General features: G+C 33.3%; 1 pseudogene; it reads right to left on the reverse strand.

The window, feature by feature from the left end:
- Window positions 1-1,130: 1,130 nt before the first annotated feature.
- Window positions 1,131-5,614, reverse strand: LOC110699360 (annotated as a pseudogene).
- Between the last annotated feature and the right edge of the window lie 2,600 nt (window positions 5,615-8,214).

Raw genomic sequence — 8,214 nt, forward strand, 5'->3', positions numbered from 1 at the left:
AAGTGATAAAAAATTCAATCAGGAAGTAGGATCGAGCAAACAATACGAAAAACCGGTCGAAATTAGAACGCATTTTTATGGCTCGGTATTGGGGGAAATTGGCGCCAGCAAACAGAGACTGGCGCCAGCTTTTAACTGTAGCGTCTGGCGCCAATACTAGCGTCTGGCGCTACGGCTAAAACGCTGACGCCAAGCTCTGGCCTCTGGCGCTACTTCCCACATGCCTCAGCAGCTTTCTGTGCTCGATAAAGTTTTCCAGTTTCGCGCGGTGTTATTTCGGTCCTAGTTGTGAAAGATATTTCTCAAATTTCCTACGTGTAAAATCCTATGTTTTTAACTCATTACGGATGGTCTTTCCAATGAGATCTTTTTTATGCATATGACAATAATGTTAATCAAAATTACGCACATGAAATACTTAGAACGTTTCGAGTCTCATCCACTCATTCTAAATCATTGTCGAAACAAATTCAGGAATTAAAATAGAAATCCTCCCCAGTGGAGTCGCCAAAAACTATAGGGAATAATTTCAAGCCTTTAAATCCCACTAGCTTGAACCCCACTGTGATCATACACTAAAGTACGGTGGCGTCCAAAAGGGAAGAAAATAGAGCAAAAGAGTCGCCAACAAGTTTTTTAGAAACTTGTAAACCGTTCACGAGGTGAAAGTTACACCCTATAACGATCCAAGAGATCGTCAACTCCATAAGGTCATGAACCAAATAAGGGTTCGGGGATAAAGGTACAAATCCAACCTAAAAGAGGCTGAACCTGCCCTAATAATAGGCCTTTACTTTATTCTGATCGTATTCATGTGCACTTTCTGATTAACATGCAATCAATATGTTAACCCTAAACCTGTTTATCTATGTTGGTTGAATATTAATGCACAAATAAATCTATCATTGGCGATCACTTGAATTATAATCACAATTAACCCTAACAAGATTATTAATTATCTTATTAAGCGTGATTACAAGATCAATTCCCTTTAAACATGCATAAAAGGTGTGATCAAGCAATAACAATAAATAGCATCAAGCAACATAATAATAAATAATCATTATAATAATCATAATAATAATAATCATAAATATGATAGTGTCCATAAAACAATAGAAGAAGAGCACTTTGACCCAAATTACAAAATTAAAAAAATCATGCTAGCCTTAAGCTTACAAATCAGTGAAATTAGTATTATTAAGCATTCATCAAACAACTTCTAACCTCAACAAAACAGGGATCAAATATTTCACAACATTGTTAAGTAATTAACCTAAGCCTCATTTGCAGCAAACAGGCTTTCACTTTAAAACAACGATCCAGATGTTTGCAACAAAACTTGTTTTTCCTTGGGAATCAGGATGCAACAAACATGTTACCTAAGAACATTTCTCCCTTGAATCCATCATCCGTGTATAGATCTTCCAACAATAATTATGGGTATACTGCAATTACTGATTCTTTCAATCTTTTGTGAACGGCAACGACACTCTCAAGGTAAATTCATAGTTCTTCCAAAAATCACCTCCTTTCAGTTTCGAACTTGAACCACAAATCTGGCCATGTATCAGTCATGACAAACTTTAACTTCACATGTACGATGAAAATTGTAAGGTTTAAACTAAGGTACAAACCAATTTACCTCAGGTCCTGAACCATAAGTCTAAAGCACAATCCTTTGAAGTGTGTTCACATATGTGTAACTTGAAAAACAAACAAATAGTTTCCTAAACCTGCACAATTTTTTAGAACAATCAGGGAGAAAAAACCCAACCCCATGATCACTAAGGCCCTCGACTAAGGCAGGGTAGATTAAGTACTGGCAAAGTAGAAGCAGTGGAAGAAAAGGGGGAGGGGTGTGAACTGTGAATGCACAAAGTCAAGGCTTTTAAGTTGTTAGTGGGGTCAATGAAAGAACAATATTCAATCATATGGAAGGAACGTTTCTTGGATACTCTGAAGCTGAACAGAAGAAGAAAAGAAGTTAGAACACCTACCAGACCCACTGGCGTGCGTGTTGTGCCATTGCTCGAAAGCTCTTAAAAGGATGCTCATTCAGTAGACAAACAGATTTCCTATGAGGGAGACACCAGGCCATAAAGATGGACAACCAAATATCTACTGGTCCACTATACTTCCGCAAAACACTGCTACTATCCTGGGAACAGCAATGAGGGGGGAAAAATTACAAAAGCTAACAAGATACATTGTCTATAATTAGTAGGGGAAAAAATTTACCAATTCCCATGCTTCAAAACTATTTTGTTGGGAATCAATTAGTACCATTCTGTTACAATACAAAGAAACCTTTAAATTTAGACTTTGACCAATCATTTATCCACTAAAAATCTAAAACAATGGCCTTGGGAAGAAGAAGATAAGCTAACCCCAAGATCAAGTGAGCACATGATGCTACTACACTAAATAAAATAAGTTGTTGGATCAAGCAAATAGACAAAAGAAGCACATAGTTCAATCCATGTATCCAGACAAGCATTGACAGCTAAGAAACAAAAATGAACTAGTGTGCAGCTTACAGCTCAGATGCAGAATGCAGAATAGATAAGTATATAACAAGAAAACAATGAATACAAATGATATAGGTGCTGCACATAATAAAGATGAAGTATAAACAAAATCACAATCAAAATCAAGATTTAAAGGTGGTTGATGAAGTCACCTTATTCCAATATGTACATCTCGGTGATTACAATGGCCAGAAACTCCATAACTATCAAATGTAATTACCTGCAGATTCCAACAAGAGATCATTTAACAATACTGAATATGCAGTACAACCAAAATGTGAACAAAAACACCCAACAACAGAAAATGTGAACAGAAAGATTCAAAATTTCATTTGAATGATTTAAGAAAATATACGCTCCAAAAATTAAGTACTAAAACCATGCAAAGCCACAAAAGATAGAAAGATGAATCTCACTGTATCAATGCCATGAGATCTGATGTTATCTTCGACAATTTTTGCAATTAAGGTGTGGTTCCACACTTTGCCAAACCCATCCTAGTCACAGCAAGAAGATGCTATAACATTTTGAGAGTATCATTTAGCTGTACTACTATAAAGTCAAATATTCCTTCTGTTTGTTTGCTTTTTCTTTCTTGGAATTTTTCATCCTCATTTGAATAAAAAAAAAAAAAAAAAAAAAAAAAAAAAAAAAAAAAAAAAGAGTCAAATATTAGAATACTTTTGCTTTTCAAACCTGAAGCTCTGGATGGTCAAAGACAACCACTTGCTTCAGAGGAACCTGCGCAAAGAGATTGATATCAAGCTCACATAATATATTTTTGAACAAGGTCTACACCAGTAAAGAAACTACTATGCGCACAAAGAAAAATTTTATCACCACAATTTCAGTCATCCTTTACAAAGTTATCACCAACTATCAACATTAGATGAAATATAATATCTTTGCATCTAATGGCTACACCATTACGAAGTCAAAGCATAAACATATGTAAACAATCACAAGGAGGCAGAAAACTTTTTCAGGTTCATCTAGTTAGCAACTCAAAGATAGGATAGCAATAAGCCAAACACAATATATCACCTTTAACATAGAGCAAGCCTTGTAGAGCTCATCTGTCCTAATTTTTCACATCCCATCAGCATTACCTATATATGTGAAAAAAGGTAAATTGTAACTCTGTACAAGGATGAAATTGAATACGAAGTACTGAATTCTACTACAATTTCCTTTGCACCAAAGATGAAAGGAAATTATAAAGCAGAAGAGAACAAACACAGAAGTCTGAGAGGCGTGAAGAAATATGCATTGAGTAGAATATATTTGGAAACAGCCTCTATGACTCTTCAATAGCTAGGAGATAAAGTAGTGTGCATTTGGCCCTCCCTTAAACATTCTATAGGAGGCTTAACAAAAAGCTATTAGGTACATGGTACATCCAAGATCTAGAAGACTACAATAAGGGTAGTCAACAAACCAAAATATAAAGCAGGCAAGAGTGATGCTAAAGCTCAAGTTGAATATCTAAGGGTTGTCTGTAATTGTTCACTAAGAAAGTCACAAGATGATATTGAGTTGTAGATACATGCTTATGGGTCTGAGCACAAAGTCCTAAAGTTGGAAATATTGCATTACCAGTAGACAAGCATAAGATGTGAATATTGTGCCCTCTTGATGTCAAATAGTTAATCGTCGGAGTGAAGAACCTGAAATAATAGCTTACAATTAACACAAGTAATATGATACAGGAGTATAATTTGTATAGTGGCACATACTCTAACAATGTGATATCTACAACAAGCTCAAGTGACCCTTTGAACTTTGGTCACTCTTCTGGAGCTATCCCTCTTTCTAATTTACCCAAAAAACTATGCAGCAAAAAAGTATTCAATGATAATTACACTCCAATGTCTTCTTCAAGATATGAAAAAGTGCGTAATTGAATAATTAAAACCTGTCATTTCATAGTATATGCAAAAACCATTTTAAACCATGACAAGAAAAACAGATCAACTAACATGGACTCGTCATCAGGATGTGCAATCACAAGCAAGACAGCCTTCTTGTGTAGGGTGTCACCTACATGACAAATCAATTTCCATTCCCATTAGCAAATATAGAACACTTCACACATAGTTCAAAAGTTTAATTTCAGAATTACTATTAACAATGCAAATCCAACGTATATATATTGCAAGCTATAATAAGATTGTACATTTGTACACATTCCCAATCATATACTTCGTATAATGTAATTAATTGAAATATATCAACGCTATAAATTCGAAAACAACGCACCTACCAATGTTGAAGTATTGACCTTTTGTGGAAAAATAAGATATGTGCAATATTTTACATAAAGAGGCAATCCAAATCACAGAAGCAGAGAGCACAATTAAGAACCATTCCATTATTCAATCACCTGTCAATTTCAACATTGTATTAGGATGAACTACAACAGTTATAACTAGATTCATATAAGTTTGATACTAAAAAAGATCAATAGCACGAAATACTATAAATTCTCACTAATTATAAATGAAATGGAGTTGTATAAAGTCAATTACTCTATAAAAGAAAATGTGGGTAGTTTCATAAACATCAAAATCTAAAATAAGGGGAAAAAATTTTCCATTGTTAGCATTTTATCTAACATTTGGAGTGCATTATAAGCATGCCAATCATTCAGTTAACCAACAAATACATTTCAAATGGATTTTTTAAGCAAAAATTCGACGCAAAAACCTTTGAATTCTGTCTAGCAACCCAAAAAAATCGTCAATTATATGAAAAATTTAACCTTGGGAATAATCAAAATGGAAAAAATCAGATTGAACCCAACAAAAAAAGAGAGAGAATTGTAAATCCAATTAAATTGAAATGAGGAGAGAGAAGAAGAGAATAAACCTGATTTCGTCACTGATTCAGAGAATAAAATTATGATTCAAACTATTGTTTGCAAAAGATCGATATATAGAATCGTAAATAAAAAATTATGTTGTATTTTGGTGGCGGTGGACTGGTTGTCGGGTGTTTAACTGTTGGTGGTCGTTGTGCGGTGGTTTGAGAGAGGAGAAAGGAAGAAGAACACAAACGAGGGCAATTTGGTCAATTCCATTGTAGCTCTCTTTGCTTTTCAAAAAGTAAATACGGGTAGGGGTGTAAATGAGCCGAGCCGAGCCGAGCCATTAGCTTGTTCAAATTCATTTAACTTGGGCGAGTTAGAGCAGGATCTGTACACTACATGTTCACGAATGGTTCGTGAACAACTCGTTTATTTAACGAGCCTTTCATGAACTAACTTAATAATAATCGAGCTTCTCCAATAAATGAACTTTGTACTTTTGATATTTGAAATTTTCAAAATTAGCATAATAATTGAATCTTAATTATAAATTTAATAACTAAATTAACAATTGTAAATAAATAAATAATTCATGAACATAAATAAACGAGTAGTTCATGAATATAAATAAACGAGTTGTTCATGAACTTATTTGAACGAGCATATCTATTTTCGTGTTCAAGCTCATTTATTAAACGAGGTTCAAAATTTGTTCAAGCTCAGCTCATTTATTAAATAAACTTACATGAACGAGCTTCAACCAAGCCCAAACACGAGTACTTTATTGATTGGATTGGTTCATTTACACCCTTAAATGCGGGTCACTCATAATAATTTCACTTCAACAAAAAAACCTACTAAATAGAATAGGGTAGTTTTTCAATACATTAATTAAAAAGAGGAGTACTAAATGCAGGGATAAGTTTACCTAAATGTAGAATAATTTATTTTTAAAAAAAAGATTATATTCCAATTTTGTCCTTGTTTTAACTTAATCCTTACACTTTTACTTTTAAAATGATTAAAACTAAATTTTGTATACTCCTAATTATATGATCATCCCTACTGTTTGAGTTACAACCAAATTCTAACGTATTCAATCTTGTATCCTATTTAATATTCAATACTATAAAAATTCTAGACAATAATAAAGTGCACTATGACGATTTTTTTTGAGGTGTGAAAAATATGTGTTGTACTAGATGAACAATCGAACAAAAAAACATTTCCATCTTATACGGCTAAGATTTTCGAAGGTCTCTAGCACCCCCGTATGAGATTTTCGAGGGTCTCCACAACCCCCCGGCTAAGATTCCGGGGGTACTCCGGATAAGATTTCCGAGGGTCTTTAGCCCCCCGGATAAGAATTCCGAGGGTCTTTAGTACACCCCGGATAAGATTTCCGAGGGTAAACAGTATTCCCCAAAAAACATAGACGGGGGTACTTACAATGAAAATTACAACAATTAAACAAAAAAACCTTAGACCGGATGGTTTATGAGCGGTGAACGACTTGTTCGTCTCTAAGGCTCAGATTGAAGCATTGTGAGGGAAATGGTGAAATGAATTGAATTGCCCAAAAAAAAGGTGATTGAAGGGAAAAGTTGGCGAGTGAAATGAGTTGCAAAATAAATTGAAAAATGTAAAATCTAAAAGCCCGGTGAAATGGCGAATTAGTTTTTTTTAGAAAAGGGTATTTTAGACTTTTTATTATTTTTGTATCATTAGTTAATTTCTGCATTTAGGTTATTTGGTACTGCATCTAATATTTGCGATTAAAGAAGATTGATCCATTAATTTTCATAGGGGTGAGGGTTTTGGATAGGTGGAAGTAATCGTATACATTCTTGTTAAGATTTTGGATTCATGATGATGGTGAGCAATGACGCGTCAAGCTAAAGAACAGAGCAAACACAACGAAGAACTACAGGATGTTCAACGAAGAACAACAATTTCACCCCACTTCATATTCAGATCAGCAACCAAATTAAGAACTAATTGAACAAGATGAAAGGATATATAGCTTAATAAGCTCTAATCTACCCAATAAGACTATCAATCAAGGCTATCAAAATCAAAGCAAATCATATAATTTTTACTTCAATTCCAAAATACCTAGAAAAAAAAATCACTTCAATTATACAGGGTAAACTTCATTTTAATTTTTTATGATACAAAATATATATGATAATTTTTTATAATTGTAATCTAATAATTTTTTTGAATAAAATTATAATTCAATTTGTACATTTGAAATATTAGTATTTTTATCGAAAATAAAACTCTAAACTAACAATTTTATCCTAAAAAACTATCCAAATAGAATTCTAAACTAACTTTTTTTATCTTACGAAGTCTATTTAAATCTATCCTACGTGGCGCGACACTTGACGAAAAGTTTATATATATATATATATATATATATATATATATATATATATATGACAGGGTAAAGTCGTATCCCCAAATCAAAAGTAATTCCTAAATCCTCTAACTAATGTAGATAGGGAAGTAGGGTCGAATTCACAGAGAAACGAGTCTTTCTATTCCTAATTAACTAATATAATCTAGATTATGAAGTAACCAATATATAAATTTGAATATGAAACTAAACTACGAAGATTAAGAATAGGGAGAAAACAATGAATAAAAGGATCTAGGGCATAGGTTCACCAATAAATAACATTCCAGGGTAGAACATAATAATCAACCATCATTGCATACATTAATCAGATCATAAAGGGCTTTCGTTACGTATTATAATCACACGATTAATTTACCGGTATTAAATCTCATCTTTCGAATCTCGACTTAAACATTTATAAATTAACCTGCTTATTGAAACTAGACCTAAACATCAATTCTCATCTGTCGAAT

This window comes from Chenopodium quinoa, unplaced genomic scaffold, assembly GCF_001683475.1.
Source record: "Chenopodium quinoa cultivar QQ74 unplaced genomic scaffold, ASM168347v1, whole genome shotgun sequence".
NCBI lineage: Eukaryota > Viridiplantae > Streptophyta > Magnoliopsida > Caryophyllales > Amaranthaceae > Chenopodium > Chenopodium quinoa.